We start from the raw sequence: 27,521 nt of genomic DNA on the forward strand, positions 1-27,521 counted from the left end.
ACTATTGAATTAATCACAAAGGCAAAGAGATCAGAGATGCCCGGCCCGTGTCGCTCAGTGGTTGAGTGTTAATTTATGAATCAGGAGGTCAGGGCACATGCCCAGGTTGTGGGCTCAATCCCCAGTAGGGGGCGTGCAGGAGGCAGCCAATCAATGATTCTCTCTCATCATTGATGTTTCTCTCTCTCCTTCTCCCTTCCTCTCTGAAATCAATAAAAAAAAATTTATTTTTTTTTAAAGAGGTCAGTGATCATTTCTGTCCTGTGCACTATTCAGTCTCCAACAGATTGGGGACCAGGATAAAGTAAGCAAGGTGTTCAGGGTGGAAAATTTTAAAAGACACTCCCACTTAGGTGCTGATCCAGCCCTAGCATGAGCTGAAAGTGAGCACCTCCTTGAAGTTCATTCTCTGGGCACCTAGCTTGCTTCACCTTAGTCCCAGCCCTGATCTCCAGAGTTTGGCTTAGTGCTGGCACTAGTGTAGTGTTCAAGAAACATCAAAAGATGAATGGATAAACAAGATGTAGTATACACATAAATAGAATATTATTCAAGCTCAAAAAGCAATGAAGTTATTTTTTTAAATATATGTTTATTGATTTCAGAGATGGAGAGAGAGAGATAGAAACATCAATGATGAGAGAGAATCATTGATTGGCTGACATCTGCACGCCCCACACTGGGGATCGAGCCCACAACCCAGGCATGTGCCCTGACCGGGAATTGAACGGTGACCTCCTGGTTCATAGGTCGATGCTCAATCGCTGAGCCATGCCAGCTACGCAGCAATGAAGTTCTGATACATGCTACTACATGGATGAGCTGTGTGTGTGTGTGTGTGTGTGTGTGTGTGTGTGTATCTGAGAGAGAGAGAAAGGGAGAGAGAGAGAGAGGGAGGGAGGGAGGGAGGGAGGGAGGGAGAGAGAAACATCAATGTGAGAGAGAAACATCCATTGGCTGTCTCCCATATGCATCCCAACTGGGGATTGAACCTTGAACAGACAACCTAGGTATGCTCCCTGACCAGGAATCAAACCTGCAACCTTGCCCTAACTGGTTTGGCTCAGTGGATAGAGCGTCGGCCTGCGCACTGAAAGGTCCCAGGTTCGATTCCAGTCAAGGGCATGTACCTTGGTTGCGGGCACATACCCAGTAGGGGGTGTGCCAGAGGCAGCTGATCGATGTTTCTCTCTCATCGATGTTTCTAACTCTCTATCCCTCTCCCTTCCTCTCTGTAAAAAATCAATAAAATATATTTAAAAAACAAACAAAACCTGCAACCTTTTAGTGAATGGGACAAAGTTCCAACCAACTGAGCCACACCGGCCAGACTGAACTTTGAAAACTACATGCTAAGTGTAATAAGAGAGACACAAAAGGACAAATGTTATATGACTTCATGTATATGAACAGGCAAATTTATAGAAACAGAAAGTAGAACACAGGTTATCAGGGGCTGGGGCATGGGAGGGAGGCAGACAGGGCGTGACCGTTTCATGGATACAGTTTCAGTTTGGTCTAGTTAAGAAGTTCTGAAAATGGACAGTGGCAATGGTTGAACAACATTGTGAATGTACTTAATGCCACTGAATTGTATCCCTAAAAGTGGTTAAAATAGTACATTTTATGTTACTTATATTTCAACACAATAAACAATGTTACACAATTTCTGTTAAACAAAAACCTTCACAACTCAGTAGTAGCTATCACCAATATAGTGCTTACTGAGTTACAGACATGATTCTAAGCAACTCATTCACTGAAACCTCAAAACAACTTTAGCCTGGCCAGCGTGGCTCAGTGGTTGAGCGTCAACCTATGAACCAGGAGATCACAGTTTGATTCTCAGTCAGGGCACATGCCTGGGTGTGGGCTCCATCCCCAGTAGGGGGTGTGCAGGAGGCAGCCGATCAATGATTCTCTCTCATCATTGATGTTTCTATCTCTCTCTCCCTCTCCCTTCCACTCTGAAATCAATAAAAATGTTAAAAAAAAAAAACACACACAACTCTATAAGGCAGTACTAATATTATCAACCCCATTTTACAGAGGAGGGAATCTTAGAGGTACAGAGAAGTTGAGTAACTTGCCCAAGGTCACACAGCTTGTAAATAAATGGTAGAGCTGAGATTCTAGTCCAGGCAGTCTGCCCCCAGATATGGTGCTTCTAGAAACTAAGCCAAAGAATATACATAGGACAATTTCAAATTTGTAATTTCTTGTTATGTTACAGACGGTGAGCTCAATTGGAAAAGGACAAAAGATACTTGAATTGGACAAAATCCTGGAGAATTGGATAAAACTCTGAAGGTGTTCTGTAAAAAATAATCTAGCCCTGGCCGGTTTGGCTCAGTAGATAGAGCGTCTGCCTGTGGTCTGAAGGATCCCAGGTTCGATTCCGGTCAAGGGCACATGCCTGGGTTGCAGGCTTGATCCCCAGTGCGGGGCATGCAGGAGGCAGCCAATCCATGATTCTCTCTCATCATTGATGTTTCTCTCTCTCTCTCTCTCTCTCTCTCTCTCTCTCTCTCTCTCTCTCTCTCTCTTCCTTCCTCTCTGAAATCAATAAAAATATAAAAAATAATCTAACATTGGCCTTAATAAATGAAATTGAAATGACCCTATTTTTTTTTTTAAAAAAGGTCTTTATTGGTTTTAGAAAGAGAGGAAAGCAGAGGGCTACAGAGATAGGAACATGGATCATCGGCTGCCTCTTGCACATCCCCTGCTGGGGATCAAGCCCACAACCCGGACATGTGTCCTGACAGGGAACTGAACCAGTGACCTCTTGGTTCATAGGTTGACACTCAACCACTGAGCCATGCCGGCAGGGCTGACCCTACTTCTTCTTCTTTTTTTTCCACTCACTGTATGCTTAAATTCTTGTTGGTCCTTTTTCTGACCCTACTTCTTGAACCTACATGCCAGAGACTGAGTGTCTACAAATTCCTGAAGAGGAGAGTCCTTTGTAGTTTAACAAAAATGAGAGTATTTCTCGCCCCCTTTAAAGCAGAGTATTTTAAATTTGTGCAAGGACAAGGAATTTATGCACTATTGTGTTTTCTTAATTTAAAAAAAGTTAAAATATATTTTTATTGATTTTAGAGAGGAAGGGAGAGGGAGAGAGAGAAATATCAATGATGAAAGAGAATAATTGATCGGCTGCTTCCTGCACGCCCCCTACTGGGGATCAAGCCCGCAACCCTTGACCGGAATGGAACCCGGGAGGGACCCTTCAGTCCGCAGGCTGACACTATCCACTGAGCAACACCGGCTAGGGCAATTTATGCACCATTGTGTAATTGAAAATAACTTAGCCCTGCCGGTGTGGCCCAGTGGTTGAGCGTGGACCTATGAACCATAAGATCACGGATCAATTCCGTGATGGGGTACATGGCCAGGTCGTGGGCTCGGTCCCCAGTAGGGAGCGTGCAGGAAGCAGCCAATCAATGATTCTCTCTTACCATGGATGTGTCTTTCTCTCTCTCTCCTCTCTCTTCCTCTCTGAAAAATCAATAAAAATATATTTTAAAAAATAATGTAATTGCCCTGGTTGGTGTTGCTAAGTGGTTAGAGCATCGCACCAAAGGTTCTCTGGTTTGGTTCCTGGTCAAGGTCACGTACCTAGGTTGCAGGTTCACTCCCAGCCCCCATCAGGGCACATGTGGGAGGCAGCCAGTGGATGTATCCCTCTCACATTGATGTTTCTCTCTCTCTCTGTCTCTCTCTCTCCCTCCCTCCCTCCCTTCCACTCTCTCTGTAAAAATAGTGGAAAAAGTGTCCTTAGGTGAGGATTAACAACGACAAAAAATTAAAGTAAAAAAAGAAAAGAAAAAAATGAATATATAATAATAAAAAAATGGGCAAAAGATTTGAACAGCACCACAAAATGCTATTCAAATGGCATATATATAGATCTATCTATATCTATCTATCTATCTATCTATCTATCTATCTATCTATCTATCTATCTATGAAAAGGTGCTGTCCTGGCCGGTATGGCTCAGTTGGTTGGGTGTCCCAGACACCAAAACTTTGTGGATTTGATTCCCAGTCAGAGCACATGCCCAGGTTGCAGGTTTGATTCCTCATAGCAGATGGATGTTTCACTCTCACATCGATGTTTCTCTCTCTCTCCCCCCTCCATTCCTTTCTCTCTAAAAATCAATTTTAAAGTCTTAAAAAAAAATACAGCCCTAACCGGTTTGGCTCAGTGGATAGAGCTTCGGCCTGTGGACTGAAAGGTCCCGGGTTCGATTCCGGTCAAGGGCATGTACCTTGGTTGCGGGCACATCCCCAGTGGGAAATGTGCAGGAGGCAGCTGATCGATGTTTCTCTCTCATCGATGTTTCTATCCCTCTCCCTTCCTCTCTGTAAAAAAATCAATAAAATATATTTAAAAATAAAAATAAAAATACAGACAATATCAAGTGTTTAGGAAAATTCTGATGCATGACTCCAGGGATGTAAATTGGTATATTCGCTTTGGGAAACTGGTGAAAGAATGTGAACAACACATGCCCACTTGGTGACCAGCAATTCCTCTGAGATACATACCTAGCAGAAATGATTCCATATGTTTATCAAAAGACATGTTCTAGGCTGCTCATAGCAGCTCTACCCATAATAGCTAAAATGTGGACACTACCCAGATGCTCACCAACAGTAGAATGGATAACTGCATCGTGGTTCATTCACACCGTAGAATACCACACAGCATTGAGAACGAACGATCTCCATCTGCACACAGTAATATGGATGAATCTAACAAAAAATGTTGGTCAAAAGAGGCCATTTACTGTATAATTGCATGTATATAAAGTATAAAAACAGGGGAAACTAATCTGCGGTCATAGAAATCAGGAAAGTGGTTTTCCTTCTTGGGAAGAGGGGAGTGACTGGAAAGGAACAAGGGGGAGGGGTGTTCTGAGACATTTGTCATATTGTTTCTTAATCTGAGTGCTGGTTATAGGCATGTGTTCCCTTTGTGAATAGTTGATTTGTGCACTTGTCAGTATGCATGCTATATTTCAATTTCAAAATATTTTTATTTGTTTTTTTAATATATTTTATTGATTTTTTACAGAGGAAGGAAGAGGGACAGAGAGTCAGAAACATCGATGAGAGAGAAACATCGATCAGCTGCCTCCTGCACACTTCCCACTGGGTATGTGCCTGCAACCAAGGTACATGCCCCTGACCAGAATCGAACCTGAGACCCTTCAGTCCGCAGGCCGACGCTGTATCCACTGAGCCAAACCGGTCAGGGCAATATTTTTATTGATTGATTTGAGAGATTTGTTGTTCCATTTATTGATGTATTCATTGGTTGTTTCTTCTATGTGCCCTCACCAGGAATGGAATCCACAACATTGCCATATCAAGATGACGCTCTAACAATTGAGCTACCCGTCCAGGACGAGTGAATTTTTAAAAATGTTTTTATTGATTTGAGACAGGGAGAGAAAGAGAAACATCCATGGCTGCCTCCTGCACGCCCCCTACTGGGCATGGAGCCTGCAACCAAGGGCATGTGCCTTGACGGAGAATCAAACGTGCGACCTTTTGGTGCAAGGGACGAGGCTCAAGCAACTGAGCCACAGCGGGCAGGGCCAATATTTAAAGTTTATAGACATTGAGAGGTTCGTTATCAATTCTTGCATCATATATCTAGTGCGTGCCCACTACACTGATCGTTAGGCGCTGAGATAGAGCAGTGAGCCCGAGCATCTCCGTCTCCCATTTCTTCGCCGTGATTGGCTGACCTTCTGGCCAATGGCGGAAGAGTACACTGCTCTCTGCCGTCCCCGGCAGCATCAGCGGGCTGCAGCTTCCGCAGTTCAGCTTGTAGGTGGCGCTGTGAGCACACCGACGCCTTGGTCAAGGGCAAACTTGGTCTCCACCCTCTCTGATTCCTTCTGATTCGGAGAAATGGAGAGAGAATAAGCTCCACACCCCCACCCTCTTGGCAAAATTCTTTTGTGGCTTTTTCTGCCTGTACATCTCTCCCATGCTGGTCCGGATTCCCAGGCCCCGCCTTGTACCCACTCTGGCTTTTGGGTTGGTGTGACCCCCTGTCCCAGTCATTGGGGCCTCTGGGGCAGTGCTTAGGCAATCTTGACAGCCGGCCCAGGCCGGCAGTCGGAACTTCCTTCTGTCGAATAATTGTTTGTTGGGTTGTTTATTTATCCTGCAGTGGAGGCTAGCGGGGTGTCCGGGGGCGGCTGCCCCAGGGAAGCCTGCTTCCTGTGGTTGGCTTGCTCAGCTGACAACCGCCCTCTTTAGCACGGGAAAGAATTGCAGGGCTGGGAGGACTTTCCTTGAGGGTTCCGTTAGGCCATCCAGGGAAACCCTGCCCGAGCCTCTGCCTTATGCCTGGACCTATACTGGGGACCTCAGCGGTGACCGAGAGCCCCAGCCCTGTCCTCACGGCGCTCACAGTCTGGTGGGAGAGAAAGACCCATCCCTAGACATGGACAATCCTGGGTGGTCAGGGTTTGGGTGAAGGACCCAAAGGGGCTGTTTGTGGGACTCAAGACGGGGAGCCTGACCCAGCCTGGCAGGTCAGGAAGGGCCTCCTGGAAGAGGGGACACCTGAGCTAGCATCTGAGAGAGGGGCAGGAGTTAGGCATGGGACAAGGACTGTGTCTTTTTAGCTACCATGCATTTCCCCAGGGCCTGTCATCATCTCTTTGGTTTAACATTGGATTATTTTTTTAAAATATATTTTATTGATTTTTTACAGAGAGGAAGAGAGGGATAGAGAGTTAGAAACATCAATGAGAGAGAAACATCGACCAGCTGCCTCCTGCACACCCCCTACTGGGGATGTGCCCGCAACCAAGGTACATGCCCTTGACCGGAATCGAACCTGGGACCCTTGAGTCCGCAGGCCGACGCTCTATCCACTGAGCCAAACCGGTTTCGGCTGGATTATTTTATTTATTAGCAAATATTTATTGTGGATTACTTGCTAGATGGAGGAACTAGCCAGAGTCCCTGACTTCAAAGGGCTCACACATAAATGGTGATACCAATACAGAACTTCAAACTCTGATGGAGTGCTATGAAGAATGAAGGTAGTAATCTATCCACTTGTCCGGGTTTGAATCGCAAATCTGCCACTTACTAGCTGTGTAACCTCTCTGTGCCATAGTTTAGTAGAATAATACTTATAGTCTAAACATTAATTAACTCACTTGATCCTCCGCAACACCCTTTGAGTAAAGTGCTTTAGAATGTTGCCTAGCATAAAGTGCCCATTTTTATCGAAGAATGATGGGTCAGGACAAATCTGGGAGGCCACCCTGAGGAAGTGACTTCAAGTTGAGTCTTGAAGGATAAGGAGTTGATGGGCTTAAAAAAAGGGGAGGGGCCCAGCTGGGGTGGCTCAGTGGTTCAGCATCAACCTGTGAACCAGGAGGTCACAGTTGGATTCATGATCAGGGCACACGTCCGGGTTGTAGGCTTGAACCCCAGTAGGGGGCATGCAGGAGGCAGCCGATCAATGATTCTCTCTCATTATTGATGTTTTTCTCTCTCCATTTCCTTTCCTCTCTGAAGTAAAAAAAAATATGTTCTAAAGAAATGTGTGTGTGTGTGTGTCTAGGTTAGGTGAATGAGCCCAGTCTTCTCTCTTCTCTAGGTGCTGCCAGTTCACAAATTTCCCAAGGTTAGAAAAAACTGGAACACTGCACTGGAGTTATAAAGACATTAATTGGAGATAGGGGAATCTGGTGCCCCCTCCCTCCATTCTTCCTGGTGTTCCCTCAAGCAATTTCAAAATCACTTACAAACCAGGTTTGGCAGTGGTGGCCTGAAGAAAATCTAGCCCATGCACTTGGTTGGCTCCCAGTGCTTAAGACAAACTTCAAAAAAAAAAAAAAAAAAGGTCACTAACATCTAAGAATCAGATTTCATGCATTAAAAGTGCTACATTTTTGCCCGGATGGCATGGCTCAGTGGTTGAGCATTGACCTATGAACCAGGTCATGATTCCCAGTCAGGGCACATGCCCAGGTTGTGCTTGATCCTCAGTGTGGGGCGTGCAGGAAGCAGCCGATCCATGATTCTCTCATCAATGATGTTTCTGACTCTCTCCCTCTCCCTTCCGCTCTGAAATCAATACAAATATTTTTTAAGTGCTATGAAAAAAAACGGGGGGGGGGGGGTCATGGAAACAACTCTGATTAGTAACCAGAAAACTTTTATTTAAATATGTTTTTATTGACTTTTTTTTTTTTTTTTGTAAGAGAGGGGAAAGGAGAGGGAGAAATAGAAACATAGATCCCGGGCATGTTTGACGGGGAATCGAACTGGCAACCTCCTGGTGCATGAGAGGATGCTCAACCAGCTGAGCCACTCGGGGCCGGGCCAGAAATCTTTTATTTAATGGGGTGTTTTAAAACCTGAGCGCAATGTAATTTTATCATCGCTTATAGAGCAAGCCATGATTTTCAGCGCTTTACAAATACAACTCAATTCTCACAACGCTACGAGGACGGTAAGATTGTTCTTCCATTTTACAGATGAAGAGACCGAGGAGAGAAACGCAAAGCGCAATAGGAAGCAGAGCCTTGCTTCATGCATTCCACAGATACTGCCTCGGCGCCTGGAACGCTCCTGGTCCAAGATCCGTATTTCCGGAGGGGCCCCAGAGGAACCCCTCCTCAGCTCAGAGGAACTCAAGTGTTACAGCGGGCAACTGGCCGTCACTACGACTTCCCCTCCAGTCGCCCACGCTGACAGTTGCTTTGCAGCCATGTGTGCAACGCGGACCGAAAAGCCAGGGCTCCCCTCCCGGGTTTCTGGGGATCACAGACACCAGGACGGGCAGCATGGATGCGAGCGTGGACTGCAGATTTCCTTCACTGCCGGGGCCGGAGCACGCGCTCCCAGCCCCGCCCCCTCCTTCAGCGACGACGAATGGCCAGGCCCGGTTGGGCTGAGGCGGGCCCACCCCTCCTCGTGCTCCCCAGTCAACTTCTTCGCTGGGTGCGCTCCCCCCTCCTTAGCCCCTCCTCACCGCCCCACGTTACGTCTCTCCCTCTCTCCTCCTCGGTTACCCCGGGAGCTGCAGCTCGCGCGGCAAACCCACCTCCCCCGGCCTCTCATTGGCTGGCCAGGTCCCGCGCGAGCGGAATCGCCCCCGCCCACGCAGGACGGGCCGTGCCTCCCTCCAGCTTTCTCCCGGAGCCAGCGCGAGGAGGGGGACCGGCTGCCTCCGAGGCGCGCACCTCCCGCCGGCCACTCCCTCCGCGCCTCGCGCCTGCAGCTGCGGCGGCTGGCAGCCCCGGCCGCGCACGCGCACTGGCCCACCCAGCACTCTGCCCGGTCGCGGGTCGCCTCGCGCCCCGTCTCGCGCCGCAGTCACTGCAGTAGCGGCATCTTCCTGGGGCGCACGCGCACTGCGCCCTCCGCGGCCGTTCCCAGCGCCAGGCCGCGACGGCGGCAGTGACCCCCCTCGGGGGTGCACGCGCTCTCGCCTCTCACCCTACCCCGCGCCGGCTGTGCCCCCGCGGCGCGCTCCCAGGGGCCGTTATCCTGCAACGGTCCCAGCGCCACGCACGCGCAGTAGCGAGGGGGGCGCGCGCGAGGGAGCGGTGGCCGCAGGAAAGAGGTGCCGCCGCCGCCATTGCGAAGGAGGGAGGGAAGGAGCGAGCGAGCGAGGCCGGTCCGCCCTCCCCCTGGTTCCCGCCCCTCCCCCTTCCCCTCCCCGCCCCCCCCCCGGCCCCGAGGGAGAGCCGCGGCGCGGCGGGAGCTGCAGGAGGTGGAGGAGGCGGAGGAGGGAGTCCGCGAGGGAGGGTCCGCCCGGCCCCCCGCCGCCGGAGCCGCCGCCGCCGCCGGAGCCGCCTCTAGACGAGGAGCAGCAGAACATGGCGCCGGGGCCGCCGTCGACACAGCCGGGATCCCGGAGGCCGGGGACGCGCTGAGGGCGCCCCGCTGGTGAGTGCGCGAGCTCGTGGGCCCCGGCGGCGAGGCCGGGCGCCGCCCCGCTGCGGGGTCCTGGGGGAGGCGGGGACCGCGGGGCCCGAAGCCCGCGAACAATGGAGGATCTGGAGGGGGAGGGGAGGGAGCGGCCCCCCAGCGCCCCGGGCCCCGCCGGCCCCGCCGCTTCGTGCTGGGGCCCGGCTCGCGGCGCCCGCCGGCCCTCCAGACATGCCCCTGACCGCCCTGCCTGGCTGCGCCCGAGTCTGCCTCCACCCTCCGGTGGGGATCTCGGTATCTGCCTCGCCACCCCCTCCCCACACTTCAACCACTCTGCTCCTCATTCTGCACCCCCCCCTTCCGTCTTTGCCCCTCCTGGACTCTGCAGTGCTCATGGGATCCCCTTCCTCAGTAACCCTTCTGCGTCCCTTGATTCTGGACCCCCCACTTCGAGATTCGTGACCTCTCTGCCTCTCCTCCGATTCCGCTCCGACCCCTCTTCCTACTGCCCTCCTCTCTGACCTGCCTACTCTTCCCCCTTCTCGCAGGATCTGTTGCATCCCCAGGAGCTGTCCCCACTAGGACCTGCGGTTCCACCTCCTTGGAGATCCTTCTGAGACCCTGTTCGTCTTAGCACCGCTGTCTCAGGCCTTCTCCTTGGACTTAATTTTACCTCCGTCTTGGGCCCTGCTGCCCACTCTCAGCACCTGCTGCACCCCAGGGATGCCCCTAGCTCTGTGACCTTCCCCGCCTCAGTGCTGTCATCTCCCTCTCCTCGGATCTTTCTTCTCTTTGCCATCCAGACCCTTTCCTCTCTTCCAGACCTTTCTGCCTCCCGGTTCTACCCCTCGCCCAATTCCAGCTCTTGCTATGCTCCCTAATCTGCTTGCTTTTCGCCTGACTCTGCCTTTCTGGAAGCAGCCTCCTCCCCATCTCTGACCCTGCAGATCTCTCATTTCTGCCATGCACTCCTCTGCCGCCTCTCCCTAACCCAGCCTTTCCGCAGCCCCAGTGCTGCCCCGAGGACTCAGTCTGCCCCAGTATTCTTGAGGTTTTTCTCTTCCCATCTTCTCATTGCTACTCTTGAGCTGTTTCATTCATTTGCTCCCCCTTTCTTTGACCTGTCTCCCCTCAATTCTTTCCTTTAGATCGGCTTCCAGCCTCTTTTTTTGCTCCACGTCCTCTCGTCTCCGTCTCCATTTTGGCCCTTTGGCTCATTGAACCATCGATAACTTCTCTGTGACCCATCACCCCCTTCCCTTCCTGTTCTTCATCTCATAGACCTGCCCCCAGATCCTTTTTGCACCTGTTCTTCCATTTGTTCATTTCTGCCCCATCCTCTCCAATGTCTTCCTCCCAGTCCTGCCCCCTTGGAGCTGTCCACTTGCTCACCTATTTTTTTGGACCCATTTCAACTTTTCCTACCGCTGTCCCTTTTGGAGTGGTCCTCTTTCACCCTGGTCTTCTTGTAACTGCCTTCACCTCTGTTGCTTCTCAGTTCTACGATTACCACCTGACCTTCTCTCCCCGCACCATTTTGATTCAGCTCTCAGCCTCCCACTCTCCCCTTGCTGGTATTTGTCCTCCCCACTTTGCCCTGCCTCATACCTTCTTTTTGAGTCCTCCTTCCCTGAATTCTGCCCAATATTAGAGATGTCTTTTCAAGCATTCCTTCCTATCATCGCCTGCCTCCCCAACCCCAAAATCCCCTCTTGGAGCCTCCTGAGTTTTTGGATGGATTCTTCCTCCCTTTGAAACCCCTCTCCCAATTTTGTTCTTCATTGATTTCTTTCCTCCCTTACCTTTCCCCCCTAGTATCCTGCCAGGCTCTTCCCATGAAGTTGCTATCATACTTGCTTCTCCTAGCTCCCCTCCCTTGACCCGCCCGTTCCCCACTGAGTGCTCCCCCTCTCAGGCATGCCTTCCTCTAGATTCCATCCTCAGCTTGGGAGAGGAAGGGGCTGGGTTGGATCTAGGGTTCTCTAGGCTCTGGTTTAGACTGCAGATTCCTTCTGCTCCCTGATCCTGAGGGTTTTATCCTGAGGGATCCTGTGAGATCTGGGTAAATAGGTGGGTGCTGGTTGATTGGTCACTGCTCTCTGGAGTCTGGGAGTGTCCCCCCTTTCCCCATCCCCTTTACCAAGGTTAGTAGTGGTAGGGGGGGTGGATCTCTTTCCAGTGCTCCATTTTCTTTTCCTCGCCCATTTTGATCCCCAGTCCCTTCAGTTCCCTGGGCTTTGCTGCTTTGTGTCCTTCAGAAAAGGAGAGTGCAGCTGCTCACAGGTCTTGCCTCTCTCCCCCCACACCCCCCCCTTTCTCTGAGCTATTGTAAAGAGACAGTTGTACCCTCTCCCCCTTTCCACCTCCAAGCCAGCACCCTTTGGGAGAACTTAGGAGTGTGCTTTTTGTTTTGTTTTGTTTTGCAGCTGACAAGTCATATTTTTGTTTTACCCCTGTCTGGGGAAATGCCAGTTCTCAAGTTCTCCCCAAGCTAAGCAGGGCTCATGGACACACTTAGTATTTACTGCTCTGGGTCTGCAGAGGATCGTGCCTTCTCTAATGGCCTCTGGTTTGCAGTGTAACTTGTGGGAGGGGTGGGGGAGAGTGGGCTTATTTCTTTTTTACCTCTGCCCCAGGAAGGCTTCAACTTCCTGGTCTTGAAAATAGTGAGGGCCTGGGTTTGGAAAGCTCTTTGCGGTTGTTTGTTGAAGGAGAGTGCCAAGTGTCACTCAGATTTCTGCCCTCTGGTATTGCAGGCACTTCCACCCACAGGAGTTGAATGCCTCTGGGCAGATTCATGCTGGATTGTGGGGGGAAGGGGCTCACTGCTGTACAGGGGTTATATCGGTGGGCCCTGACATGCCCCAAGCCTTTTGAGGGACCTGATTTGATAGTGAGAAATCGGCGCCAGAAACTGGCTGATTAGATTGGATTTTTGGTCTTATTACCTGGGAAATGTAGCTTAGCCACCTTTCCTTGAGCTGTTTTCTTCAGTGATCTTATGTTGGGGGTGGGGTTTAGGAAATTCATTCGGAGGAAGAGGTGGTTTTTACAGAAAAGCCATCCAACTATTTTCCTTCCTTAACTTAGGAGAGGGAACCTTTTGCATGTCCTAGGTTTATTTATTTTACTTCTTAAGTAAATCAAAAGCCTGATTTTTCCCCTTAGGAATTGGCCTAGGGCAATTGCATATTAAAGCATCCATCCAGCTGTGAAGGAGCTTTTACTGGAAGGACTCTATTTCTTAACTGAGTTATGATCAAACTTTATTTACTTCAGCACTTACTTAAAAATAGTTTTATGTGAACACATTTGAAATAAACATTGACTGTCATCTGCAAAATTGGACCATTGACTGACTCAGCACGTGTTAGGGCATTTGTATGTAAGACAATGAGCAGGGCTGGCTGGGTAGTAGATCCATATGGCTCTTTTAGCTTCTAACTTCTTAGGAGTTTAAATTTTCTGAAAAGCAGAGGCTGGTAATTTTAATTATGTATGGCATGTATCTTCACCATTATTGACTTAAGAATTTTGATTCATTTTCCCTGGTTTCTGTTAATTTCTGAATTTTGGCCTTGTGAATTATGATTAATTCTCTGAATTTTATGGTCCCCATGTTGGTATAAATAGTTGTGTTTTTGTGGGGGTTTTTTTGAGAAGAAGGGATAGAGAGATAGAGAAAGTTCCATGAGAGAGAAACATCATCGATCAGTTGCCTCCTGCACACCCCCACTGGGGATCAAGCCCGCAACCAGGGCATGTGCCCTGGCCGGGAATCGAACCCATGACCTCTTGATTCTAACTCATTGCTCAACTGCTGAGCCACACCGGCTGGGCGGTATAAATAGATTTAAAAAAATCTTAATGTGGAAATGGCAGCTAATTAAGAATACAAACAACTGTGTGTGCAGTACTGCTTTGTGTTGCAGGGTTTTTAGCACCACTGGCAGGATAGAAAATTTCTGCACGCCCAAGCCTAAGTTTACATAATAGGAAGAGAGGATACAGAAGAACAAAGAGCTGATTTTTCTTTCTAACTGGTAACTGATGTTCCAAAGACTGTCAGATTTCTCTGATGGTAGCAGAGGCTCTAACCCCAGTATCAACATTTGCTCTCATGTTGGAATTGGGTGCTACAGAAATCTGAGGTGGTAGCCTTGGCCTTCTGGAACAGTTCATGTGCCAGGTGGGGGTAGGGTGTGGAGCAGGAGATGGTGGTAGATGACTGTTTCAACCTAGTGACATGTCTTCAGGGGCTTTTGCCCTGCCTAGAATATCTTTGCAATACTGGCCTGGTCAAAGTTCTGTTCTTTTTTTAACCCTTTTTTCTGGTTATGTCCCCCCTCCCTTACATATCTCCCCCTTTTTTTTCTTGGCATGATCTATTTTTCTTGGCATGAAACATTTAAGACAATAAGGGGTGGAGGGGGGAGGAGATAGTCATTCCTTTTGATCCGGATACATGGAAGGAGTTGTCCACGTGTAGATCCATGGGCCTGATGGCGATTTTTGGCAAAGAACAGGCTGGGAGGAGTGACAGTTGCACAGATGACTAAACCACAGCTTCAGCCCTAGCCGGTTTGGCTCAGTGGATACAGCGTCAGCCTGCAGACTGAAGGATCCCAGATTCCATCCAGCCAGGGGCACATGCCCGGGTTGTGGGCTTAATCCCCAGTGTGGGGTGTGCAGGAGGCAGCCGAGCAATGCATCTCTCTCATCATTGATGTTTCTATCTCTCTCTCCCTCTCCCTTCCTCTCTGAAATCAATAAAAATACATTTAAAAAACAAATAAATAAATAAACCACAGCTTCATAGGTATTTATTTATTTAGTCAGTCTGTACGTGATGGGAAAACATATGAGGTCAGTACAGTTGGAGATTGAAAAGGTGAGAGTGGGTTTTCCCTCTCTAGTCTCCTCTGCTTTTCCATCTTCGGTTTGTGGGGTTCTGAGAGGTGTTAGGCCTCTTGCAGGCCTTCCTGTGATCTGCTGTATTGTCATTCACCACCTGGTGGTCTGAACTGTCTTAATTTACCCAGTCAGTGGGACATTTTATGGATCATCTAGTCCAGTTGTTTAAATTACCTTTTCCACACTATATAATAGATAATTTTGGAGATGCTCTGCTTGAAGTGGGAGGAAGTTGACGAGCAGAAATCCCTTGAGCTTGGAGCAACACAATTTGAAAATTAGTGCCTGGTCTGGCCTCCTAATTTACAGGTGGGGAAATGGAAGACTTGCAAAAGGGGTATGGGGACAGGCTTCCTGTCATAGTTGAAAGAGTACTAGACACACCGGTGGGAGACCTTCTGGTCTGGGCTTAACCCAATTAGTTGGAATGTTGGGCAAATCGCTTCACATTTCCTAGTCTGAAGTGTACTGTTCTGTCTAGCTGATGGTAGATTCTTGTTCTGAGTCACATACCAAATTAGAGCTGGGACTGGACTTCTGGTGTTACTCTAACTACCTTTCCCAAATTATATTCTGTAACCCAGAATTGGGGTAGGGGCTCTTTCCTGGGGATGCAGTAAAATGAACTGGATTACCTGTTGTATACTTTTGCAAATGTAAAAGAAACATTGCCTCTCTTTATTCCATTTGCAAGAAAATTAGTTTTTAATTTAGGGGTAAAAGGGGCATCCAGATTGTATTAACTGTAACTACATAACTAAAACCATATACCTCTTTAAAAAACAATATGGAAGTTTTCAAGCTGAGTCATTGTTAACGTAGGCTCTCAAATAGCAATGGTCTGAATAGCACTTGAATTGCTGTCATTAAGAAATGCAAACAAATCATTCGTGTTCATCTTCCTGAAAGTTTATTTCTTTTTTTATTTATTTTTTTATTGTTTAAAGTATTACACATAGTAGTACATATATCTTCTCCCCCCCATTGACTTTCCCCCAGCCTCCCCTACCCCCCCGCCCCCCGTCGCATGCCCTCATCCCACCTGAAAGTTTATTTCTATTTAAATTTCGATATAGTGCTTTATTAGGCTTCATCTATGAAGAATTCTTAAAAATAACTTAGTAACAGTCTAATTTTCATTTATTTGCTTCTCTGATATTAAAAAACACCATTAAGTTGGTAGATTAGCTGAGAACCAGGTACTTTCAGCCATGAAGCCTCATTACAAGAAAGTAACACTTATTTTAGTTGAAAACAGCCAGAGCCTATCTCCTTCATCTTCCTTTATTTAAATGAACATTTTCATTTTATGAAGTTTCCAACAGTTGTGACTGTTGCATTATGCATCTGCAGGTATTTCATACCTTTTTGCTTTCTTAGAGTCTCTGCATTCTTATTTGGAAAATGTCCTTTTGCTGGTCACTATAGTAATATTTGTACTTGGTAATAGAATTTGAACTATTTTTTAAATATTTTTTTTTATTCATTTCAGAGAGAAAGGGGGAGAGAGAGAGATAGAAACATCAGTGATGAGAGAGAATCATTGATCGGCTGCCTCCTGCACATCCCCTACTGGGGATTGAGCGCACAACCTGGGTATGTGCCCTTGACTGGAATAGAACCTGGGACCCTTCAGTCCGTAGGCTGACACTCTATCCACTGAGCCAAACTGGCTAGGGCAGAATTTAAACCATTAAAAGGCAGCTTCCTATGGTGCAAAGAATGTTGAATTGATAATGAAGAAACCAGTATCACAGCCCTGACTGTTGCTTACTGGCTGTGTGATTTTCATTTCTTTGGGCTGCAGTTACTTCATTTAAAACAGGTGGGGAACATCTGGCTGTGGACTGTATAAGGCCCTCAAAATCAATTGGTCTGGCTCTGCCAAGGCATTAGGGGTGAGTTAATTAAATGTGTAACCAAATATAGCAGGCTTATTTTTAAAAAATATATTTTTTTCATTGATTTGAGAGAGGAAGGGATTGGGAGAGAGAGAAACATGAATGATGAGAGAGAATTATTGATGGGTTGCCCCCAGCACGCCCCCCACTGGGCATGTCCCTCACCAGGAATCGAACTGGGACTTCCTGGTTCATAGGTTGATGCTCAACCACTGAGCCACGCCAGTCGGGCTAGCAGGTTAATTTTTATGTTGATAATTTTGTGTGGCCCATGAATGATATAAATATCCAAATGGCCATTGTCAGAAAAAAGGTTCCCTACCCCTGATTTTAAAAACGAAGGGTTTATACTAGTTGGGTCCCTTTCCACCTTGTTTTATAGCTAATAATACTCAAATGTCTTCTTTTTGAGGAAGTGGAACCTCATATAGCTTTCATTTTCCATCACACCTAGCAAAATACCTTGGATATAGTAGACCCCAGTGCATAATAGTGATTGAATTCACACAGGTGTCAAAGCCTTTTTTCTTTTGATGGGGGGAGATGTGTATACTAACTATAAGGTCATTTTTAGACTTTAAATTCTTAGAGGGCAAGCCTTCCTGTTCAGTATTTAATCTTCATACATATGTACACACATACATCCTAAGTGTCTTGTCCAGGATTACACAGCTAGGTGGTAGAGCTGTGTTATGAATTTATGTCTGTCTGATTCCAAAATTTGTACTTATTTTATTAGACTGCCTTGTCTCTGGGATATAAGAAGCTATAATTCATCCCCTTGAGGAGTTTATAGTCAGTTATAAACAATCCTACCTAATAAAATAGTAATATGCAAATTGACCGCATCTTCGCTATGCCCAAGCCATGCCCACCAACCAAAGCCACACCCACCAGCCAATCAGGGCAAGTATGCAAATTACCCAACAAAGATGACGGCTAATTTGCATACGCTGAGAGAGGGAGTGAAGACTGAAGACAACTTAGAAGGAAGAGGGAGGAAAAGCGGAAAGCAAGGTGGCTGCCAGAGGGAAAGCCCGGGCGGGGCGGAGCGGGGTGGAACGGGGCGGGCGGCAGTGGTGAGCGGGTGCAGGCGCGGTGGCTGCAAAGGCGGCAGCAGCAGCAGCAGCGCATGCGGCCGCAACAGCCGCTTGCAGGATTTTCCTGCAAATGGGCTACTAGTTAACTATATATAATACTAGAGTCCCGGTGCACGGATTTGTGCACCGGTGGGATCCCTTGGCCTGGCCAGCCCCTATCAGGCCATCTCGCCCAGCCCCAGTTGGGGCCATCTGGCTGGGTGAGGGACCACGGGAGGTTGGCTGTGGGAGCACACTGACCACCAGGGGGCAGCTCCTGTGTTGAGCATCTGCCCCCTGGTGGTCAGTGCGCATCATACGACCAGTCGTTCGATCGACCGGTCGTAATGGTCGCTTAGGCTTTTATATATACCAGTATAGATAGGGTGGGGTGAGGGAAGTAAATGGTGTGTAAACCAATATGATTGATTTCTGGTTCCTTGGGAGGCAATCCCGTAGTAATAAAGATTTTCATATTCAGAAACTAAGCACACGTAGGTTCTATATCATAATATTTTGAAAAGAATCTATAGCCACAAGTATCAGCTTGTCTTTCTAGCCAGCATATTTTAAAAGTTAAGCATTTTATTTCTGACCCGGATTCAAACCCATGTATAACAAAACTATATAAGTAAACTTATCTAACAGAAAGAAGATAGAAATGTTTAGTCCTGGAATGACTTTTAAATTTATATTTTCTTTGGCAAATAGAAAAGCACCTGCATAGCTCTGAACTGAGAGATTTTCTTCTTTTAAGAAAACTCTAGGCAACTAGAACTGGATAGATAAAAATAAACTTTGCCCCTTTACTGATTTGTGTGGAGCTCACTATAATCTTTTTTTTTTTTAACTGCAACTCAAAAGTTATTAAATAATGTTGGTCAGTTTCAGCTAATAGCCTCCTGAAGTGTAAAAAATTATACTTCTCCCCATCTTCATTTCAAAAAAGGTCAAAACTGTGGCTTCATTTATTGCAGCCTGCACTACTTAAGAATAAGACAAAGGAAAATGATTATCTTTAATTGCTACAGGCAATTAAAAAGGATTCTTTGTTCAGTAACAAATTGATTGTGTACAAATGAAAGCCAGCACTGCATTAATACAAGATTATTAGATTCTTGAAATCTGCATCTTCAGCCAGAGTGGCTTTAACTTTAAGGGAATGTTTTGCTGGGGATTGGGTACCTAAATGCATGGCCGTAAAAATAGCACCAGGTCTTTATTTTTCAAAAATATTTATTAAATATGTAGATGCAAGGCTGGTGGATGCTGTGGTGTTTTTTTTTTCCTGTTTTATATTTTTATTTTGTAGATGCTATTTTTTGATACCAAATCATTGAATACTTTTATTTATTGATTTCAGAAAGGAAGGGTGAGGGAGAGAGAGAGATAGAAATGTCAATGATGAGAGATAATCATTGACCGGCTGCCTCCTGCACACCCCCTACTGGGGATTGAGCCTGCAACCCAGGCTTGTGCCCTTGACCGGAATTGAACCTGGGACCTTTCAGTCTGCAGGCAGACGCTCTATCCATTGAGCCAAACCAGCCAGGGCTACTTTTTAAAATGTTGCAGGCCTATAGGCAATACCTTCCTCTGATTGGTCAGTCAGTTGAGGAATGTAGATAAAACCTTTGATAAATGAGGGAAAAGGGGAAAGGGCCCCTGACTGATTTGGGAGTGGGTCTCAGCTATTGGCATATGCCCAGAATTAATAAACAGTCACAAAAGCTTAAAAATGGCAAAATTAGCTAAAGCAGTTGTGATTTGATGTTTTGTGTGTGTATCCAAGGAATACATATATTTTCTTGTGTACAGATCCCCTTTTAACATTTTTTCTTTTATTTATTTTGTTGTTGTTGTTAATCCTCACCCAAAGATATTTTTTCTATTGATTTTTAGAGAGAGTGGAAGGGAGGGAAAGGTAGGGAGGGAAGAGAGAGAAAGAAAGAGAGAGATAAACATTAATGTAGAGAGAGACACATTGATTTGTTGCTTCTTGCAAGTGTACCCGTACCCCCAATCGGACCAGGGATTGAACCTGCAACCCAGATACATGCCCTTGATCAGAAAACAAACCCAAGACCCTTTGGTGGGAGGGGGAGAGACAGAGAGAAACATCCATGTGAGAGAGACGCATCAGTTGGTTGCCTCCTTCATGCCCCCTACCAGAGCCGGGGCCAGGGAGGAGTCTGCATACCAGCGAGGTACATGCCCTTGACCGGAATCGAACCCGGGACCTTTCAGTCCGCAGGCCGACGCTCTATCCACTGAGCCAAACCGGTTTCGGCCACACAATTCTTAAGTTGGAAATTATTTGGGAGTCTCTATTTGAAAGGCACAAATATGAGTGTGTAAAATGATATTTATAACTTTTCCAAGTTTGTTCAAGGTCACTTATCTGATAAAGAATGGGATAATACCTATCTGGTACAAATTACCACTAGTATCGGAAAGCATTCTTTTGATAACAGATCTTCCCTATCTGTGTTGTACTTCCAGATTTTTTGGTCACTGCTGATGTTATCGCGATAGGTAAACTGGACTTTTTGAAAAGCAGTTTGGTAGTGTTTTAAGAGACATACAATCCTTGACCTGCTTATAGGGATCTGTATGGACCAAGAAATAGGGATGAGAATAAGGATTGTATACAGAGATGTTAACTATAGTGATGTGTATAAAAAAGTAAAACAATTTAAATGTTTTAGCTCTAGGTCAGTGATTTTCAACTGGTGTGCCAAAGAATTTTTAAAATGTACAATACCTGACTGATCTCTTTTCCTTTATGTTTTCAAATTAAAAAATGACAACAGCGAACACAACAATAGCTGTCTGGTGTGAATGAATCAAAGTTATACCTTTTTTTTTTTTTGATAGATCGGCAAAAAAAAAATTTTTTTTTTAGTGTGCTACAGAATTTTGGTAAGTAGCTTATGTGTGCTATGAGATGAAAAAGGTTAAAAATTGCTGCCCTAGGGGAATGGTTGCTTTATGGAAAAGTATGAAGTCATTCAAATAGATTGTTTTAGAAAATTCTTGACATGGAAAGGTGCATAAAAAATAAAATTTAAGTATGAGAAAAAAGCAGGATATAGAACTATAAATAGTAAGATTTCAGTAATTTTAAAATATAAGTGGGAAAAGTGGAAGAAATATGCCAAAGTGCTGTTAGTATTGATCTCTGTGCTGTTGAATTTTGAGTGAATAAAATTTTTTCTGAGAGTTTTCTACAATGATTTTATTATTTTGACTTAAAACAAGGATATATATATATTTATTTACAGTGTGGTTGTATTATGTTTGGATTTTCTTATAAACACATGAAGGAAAAATTGAGCTGAAAAGCAAGAAATTAATAATAGTAAGATCTATTGGACTCTAGTGCCATTGAAGGTGAGGCAATTACCCTTTCTTGGAACAATATTGAATTAATTATTAGCAATATGAATCAGTTAATAACAAAAATATGCTTATTGTGTACCAGGAGACTACTGAGTGTTCCCTTATATCCTCCTAACAATAATCCTCTGAGGTGGGTGGTATTTCATTTTCTTGCCAGGGAACTGAGGCTTCAGAGAGGACTTGCCCGAGGCCATACGGCTAGTAGGTCCCTGAGGCAGCGGTCTAGGTCAGAGCCTTTGTCCTGAGCCCCTGCTCTCTGTCACCTTCTCTGGTGTGCTTTTCACTGTCAGAAGTGAGGAGAACGAAAGTCTACTTCATGTTTAATAGCTGTAGCTAAACCCTAAGTTCTCTTTTCAGAAAGGTAACTCTTCCCCCACCATATTTATTTTAAGAGAAAGGAGCTATTAGTTTATTACTTTTTTCTTTTCTTGATGAAAAGAAAAAATGGCCATGAAATTAGTTATATCTTCTCTTTCATGAGCCAAAAGTCTTTAAATACATGAGATTTAAATAATTCTATTTATTTAATATATTTAATTTTATTTAAATATTTAAGTAATTAAGGGCTATGAAGCAGAAGAGTGAACAAACTAGTTCTTTGTAGCTTCAGAGGATAAATATGTTTTCCTTTTCCTCCCCATTCAACCAGCGTTTGGGTGTCTGTACTGTTTAGAGTACCAGTTATACAAAACACGCCTCCTCCTCTCTCAGAGGGTTTATACACCATTTATAAAACAAAAGCAATTCTTCCCTTACAGGTAACACAAGGAACACCCTGTTTCTGTACCAGAAAGTAAAAAATTTAGAAGACCAGTGGCCTGATTTTTCCTCCTGATGTTATCTTAAAGAATTAAGAGTGACTAAACATTTCAACTCAAGAATGCATTGACTAGGATGATAGATTTCATCTCCTTATGAGAAAGAACCTTTTTTTTTAAAGGTTAATACTTCCTTTTTTATTTTTTTAAAAATATATTTTATTGATTTTTTACAGAGAGGAAGGGAGAGGGATAGAGAGCTAGAAACATCAATGAGAGAGAAACATCGACCAGCTGCCTCCTGCACACCCCCCACCGGGGATGTGCCCGCAACCAAGGTACATGCCCTTAACCGGACTCGAACCTGGGACCTTTCAGTCCACAGGCTGATACTCTATCCACTGAGCCAAACCAGTTTCGGCAGAAAGAACCTTTTAAGAAAGTGATCCAAGGTCATGTTTTATCTTGAATAAGAAATAACTTGGAGATTTAAAATTTTACCTTTTTATTATTATTTAACAAGATATTTGCATACACATATACCTGTTTATTTACTGGTAATTTCTTTCATGAGGGAGAGTACTAGCAGACCTGATATTCAAGTGCAAAGTGAGGGGGTTTACATTCAGACATGAGGAAGAAATTGTGAAATAACTTGGGAAGCTCCACAGGACTTTTTTGTTTTGTTCCCACATTTATTCTGTGAACCTGCCACATTTATTCTAGAGCATGTCAATAGGAGCACAATGTTAGTTGAAATAAAGGTAAGAATTTTTTGGTGAAACCAAGAGAAAATTAAGTCTCTGGAGTCTTTCAGTCCTTAGATTCTTGGAATTCCTCAAGCGATGTAAAAATACCCTTTTTGCTGTTAATATTCATTTTGCTTTTCACCATCTTTGGGACCTTGGACAAGTCATTTATTGTAATTTGAATTCTTGTCTATAAATAAGCCTAAATACCTACTCTGCCTGTCACAGGGCTTTTTGTGTTGCAATTCCAGATTTTTTAAAGAACTAGATGCCAAGAATGAGTGTGGAAACTCTGTGAAGCTGGAAAGCAGTTCAGTTTTCTGGGAGAACGAAAGAGAACCATTTGCTTGATTAAACTGTTTAGGTAAGCCAACATGACAGAGTGCCACAAGGGCAGCAGCAGGGGGAAGTCTGAGTCATAGAGCAGCACATGCTATTGATCTGTTGTCCTGTAACTTGCCCCCAGGTAGCAGTCACTCTTAGGGTTTGATCAGTAAGTGTCTCACACATCTGAATAGCAGTTGTTGGGATCTGTTTGGTATTCATAATGCTAGGACTGAGGCCTTAGTTACTTTTTCTCTCATCATGACACATGGCCACAATTTGAATGCTCAATTTTTAGGGATTGTTATTCTCAACTGGGAAATGAAGTATTCATTGGGTGCCAGTTCAGTGAAATTCACTGCCACCTGCCGCTGGGAATACCAAGAAGGTAGGTAGGGTATTATTATGCTTGATTGCAGAAGTCTCTTATGAGGTGGCCTCTTCATCCTTTCCTCTCATTTTTTTCTCTCTACAAGTCACTGAACAAAAACCTGATGTTGGCCCTGGCCAGTGGTCTCAGTGGTTAGAGCATTGGCCTGTGCACCAAACGATTGTATGTACCTCGGTTGCGGGTTCACTCGCAACCCTGGTCTAGGTGAATGCGGAAGAAACCAGTCGATGTGTCTCTCTCACATCGATGTTTCTCTCCCCATCCTTCTCGTCCCCTCCCTCCTTTCCTCCCTCCTTTTTACTTTCTCTCTGAAAAGCAGTGGAAAAAATATTCCTCAGGTGAGGAGTAACAAAACAACAAACAAACAAAACCTGACTGTTGCACACCTCTGCTTGAAAATATTTTCTTTTCTGTTGCCCACAAGATAAAGTTCAGATCCTTAGTGTAGCTATAGAATCCTTAACAGCTTGGCAGGTCCTACATTCCCAGCCTATACTTACTGGTCTCTAGAACATGCTGTGCTCTTTTTTCTGCCTCTGTGTTTTTGATGAAGCTGCTTCCTCTCAAGAGGGCCCTTACCAACCCTGTCAGATGGGTCAATTTCCTGCTCATCCTTCAACATCTCAAGTGTCTCCTGTTCTCAGACCTTTCTTCCTGGATTCCCCTCAGCTCTGTTCCATTAGCACTTTGTTGGGGATGCTATGCTTAATGCTTGTTTTTGTGTAGCAATATGGTTCTGTATCAGCAGTCACAGAACACCCATGCTAGTCCCTAACCCTGACCCCTAGCCACCCAGTTGCCCGCCTCAGTGTTTTACCAGAGATACTTTTCCTTCCAGCGATACTTTGTGCACACACAAACAAGCAAATGTAAACATGTGTGGCCTCCCCACCCCTTTACAGGAACAGTAGTATACTATAATTATTGTTCTGTGTCTTCCTTTTTTTCACAGAATGTTTTGGGAGATCATTCCGTGATAGCACAAAGGAAGCTTCATCATCCTTTTTTGCAGCCTCGTGGTGTTCCATTATACAGATATGCCGTAATTAGCCAGGCTCCTATTGATGGGCACTTGATTTGTTTCCAGTTCTTTGCTTTTGCAATCAGCGCTGTAAGGCAATCTTGAGTATGTATCATTTTGTACATGTGAGATTATACCTGTAGGAGAGATTCCTACAAGTGCAGCTCTAGACTTTATGTGCTATAAGAGAGATTTCTCTTTTTCTATCTCTTCTACTTTTTGAAATGGAATTTGTTGTTTTTTGTTTTCTACTTTGCCTAATAAGCTGCCGGATTTGGCATGGGTGCCTAATTAATGCCTGAGTGGATAGAATAATCTAGTTGGGTAGACATGGCAGATTTTGGAAAAAATTGAATACTGATATCCTGTATGGTCCTTAGCTAAACGTTGGAGTTTACTGCCGTTACTGCAGATATCCCCATGGCGATGGGCATTACAGTAGCCCATAGGACATGATTGGAAGGGGTCTGCTAGCTCGCTCAGCTTGGGACAGTTTGGACTTTTCAAAACCCTTCTTCCAACATGACAGTCAACACAATCTCCCTCTCCCCTGTGAGCTCACCCTGGGGAAATCCTTTGACTCTCCATCAGTGAAACTAGGTCCTCCGAGACTTCTGCAATAATAACAACCAATGCTTCCTTAGTCTTTTCTATATGCCAGGCACTGTTTTATGCACTGTACATGGATTACCTTATACCTGTTTTACAGATGAGGAAACTGAGGCAGCACATGTTAGGTAGTAGGCAGAGTAAGAGAAAAGTGACTCTCTCCTCCTCTCCCCCTCATTAGGAAGTACCAAACTGTTATACAGCTCTAACCGGGCTGGTTTTATATGTGTGCTCGCTCCTCCTTTCTCTCGAGTTAATCACCTGTGATTTCATGTATTGACCTTGATTATTGGGAAATGCTTCTTCCACGGAAAGGTATTTGGATGAGCATAGTGCATTCTTTGGTTTGTCCCCTTGATCCCTAGTTTAGCTTACCTGTTAAAGATTTCCAGAACGGAAAAAAAAAAAAAAAAGATTTCCAGAATGACTAGCAGTTCCAATTTTGTTTTCCCCTCTTTTTTAGTGAGGCCCTAATTTGACTTTATAGCCTCGTTTGTTCATTTTAGGGTATTTTCATGTAAGCTATCTCATCAAAATATAATCAAAGCCTATTGCCCAATCCGTTTTTGTAATGCCTCCTGGAAGTGTTTGGTTTTGGGGAAATGGCACTGGAAGTTTTGGTATTGCATGATACTGAAGGGAAGGGCCACTGTCATCAGCCACCCTGGAATGCTCACATTCATACCCATTTCAAATGCACGCCTTCCCAGATCACTCCTTTATTTCCAAGGTCTCAATTGGCACCGGGGCTGCTGCTGCTGCTGCTGCTTTTTTTTCTTTTTAAATATATTTTTATTGGTTTCAGAAAGGAAGGGAGAGGGAGAGAGAGATAGAAACATCAATGATGAGAGAGAAATCATTGATCAGGTGCCTCCTGCATGCCCTGTATTGGGGATCGAGCCCGCAACCCGGGCATGTGCCCTTGACTGGAATTGAACCTGGGACCCTTCAGTCTGTAGGCCAGTGCTCTGTCCCTGAACCAAGCCGGCTGGGGCCAGGGTTTCTTTTTAGGTCGGCCCTGTCTACCAAAACTATCTGCACTGTCCTTTACAGTAGCCACTAGCCACATGTTTCTAGTTGAAATGTAGCTAGTGGGACTGAGAGATGGAATTTCACATTTTATGTAATTTTGATTAAACTTTAAATGGCTGAAGTATTAGAGAGTGCAGCTCTTTTATGTGCCACAAGAGAGATTTTTCTTTTTCTGTCTCCTAACTCTGGCACAGGACCTTGCTCTTTTTGTATTTGTGGGATGTTTGATAAATAGCCCTCAATGGCTGAAATATATAAGCAAAGTGAAAATACTCCTTAAATTCTACTTCCCAAGGATAACCATTGTTAACAATTTTTAAAAATATATATTTTATTGATTTTTTACAGAGAGGGAGGGAGAGGGATAGAGAGAAACATCGATCAGCTGCCTCCTGCACACCCCCTACTGGGGATGTGCCCGCAACCAAGGTACGTGCCCTTGACCGGAATTGAACCTGGGACCCTTCAGTCCGCAGGCTGACGCTCTATCCACTGAGCCAAACCGGTTTCGGCAACAATTTTGTTTTTTTTTATATTTTATTGATTTTTTACAGAGAGGAAGGGAGAGAGATAGAGAGTTAGAAACATTGATGAGAGAGAAACATCGATCAGCTGCCCCCTGCACACCCCCTTCTGGGGATGTGCCCGCAACCAAGGTACATGCCCCTGACCAGAATCGAACCCGGGACCTTTCAGTCCGCAGGCTGACGCTCTATCCACTGAGCCAAACCGGTTTCGGCAACAATTTTGTTTTAATGGTAGAAAATTTTTCCCATTTTTATTGACATTGCAATGATTTCTGCACGGGATTCATACTTGATTCTAGAAATTGACATCAATCAAGGTGGTTGTACGTTTGGGAATTTTAGGAGATGGAGACTTAGAATGCGGGTCATAAATGTAGAAGCACTACTAGTATCAGTCAAGTACCTTTATGAAGGTTATTGTGACATAATAGAATTTTGTCCTAATGATTAGAGCCTTAGAGAAAGTCTGGGAGAGGATAAGTCTTCCTTCCCTCTTTCATATCCCAGATAAATTTTGCCAGCTTTTTTTTTTTTTTTTTGAGGATGAGTTGGGTGTTTTTGGCTTGACTCCTTCTTGGGGTGGTTAGGGTATTTGAAGAAAGAATAAAGAGGATTTATTACTTGCAGGCAAGACTGAAGAATCAGAAATGGATCTGCTTAAATTTCTTTTCTGTTCCATAGTGGAAGCAATGCCATAGGCAGGTTCTTGCTGTAAACTGTGTGTGCGCGCACGCACACAAAAGCACATGCTCGTGAAAGCTCATATTTGTTGTTTAAAGATGTCACTGAATTCATTTTTTTGTTAAATTTTCTTGAATACCTAATAGTTTTTGCTACTCCAAATCGTCTGTTTTGGTAACTTTTATTCTATTCTGAAATGATGTGTT

At 45.2% G+C, this 27,521-nt stretch overlaps 1 protein-coding gene across 3 annotated transcripts in view; it reads left to right on the forward strand.

The window, feature by feature from the left end:
• Positions 1–9,170: 9,170 nt before the first annotated feature.
• ARHGAP35 (Rho GTPase activating protein 35) overlaps positions 9,171–27,521 on the forward strand; it is a 136,115-nt gene continuing 117,764 nt past the window's right edge. Inside the window, exon 1 of one of the 3 annotated variants that reach the window (XM_079800218.1) lies at positions 9,171–9,945. The gene's annotated coding sequence lies outside the window, so the exon portion shown is untranslated. Of the gene's footprint in view, positions 9,946–22,412; positions 23,095–27,521 lie in introns of those variants that run through there. The other 2 variants (XM_079800216.1, XM_079800217.1) reach the window with 2 other exon arrangements.

Source organism: Cnephaeus nilssonii, assembly GCF_951640355.1.
Source record: "Cnephaeus nilssonii genome assembly, chromosome: 20".
Classification (NCBI taxonomy): Eukaryota; Metazoa; Chordata; class Mammalia; order Chiroptera; family Vespertilionidae; genus Cnephaeus; species Cnephaeus nilssonii.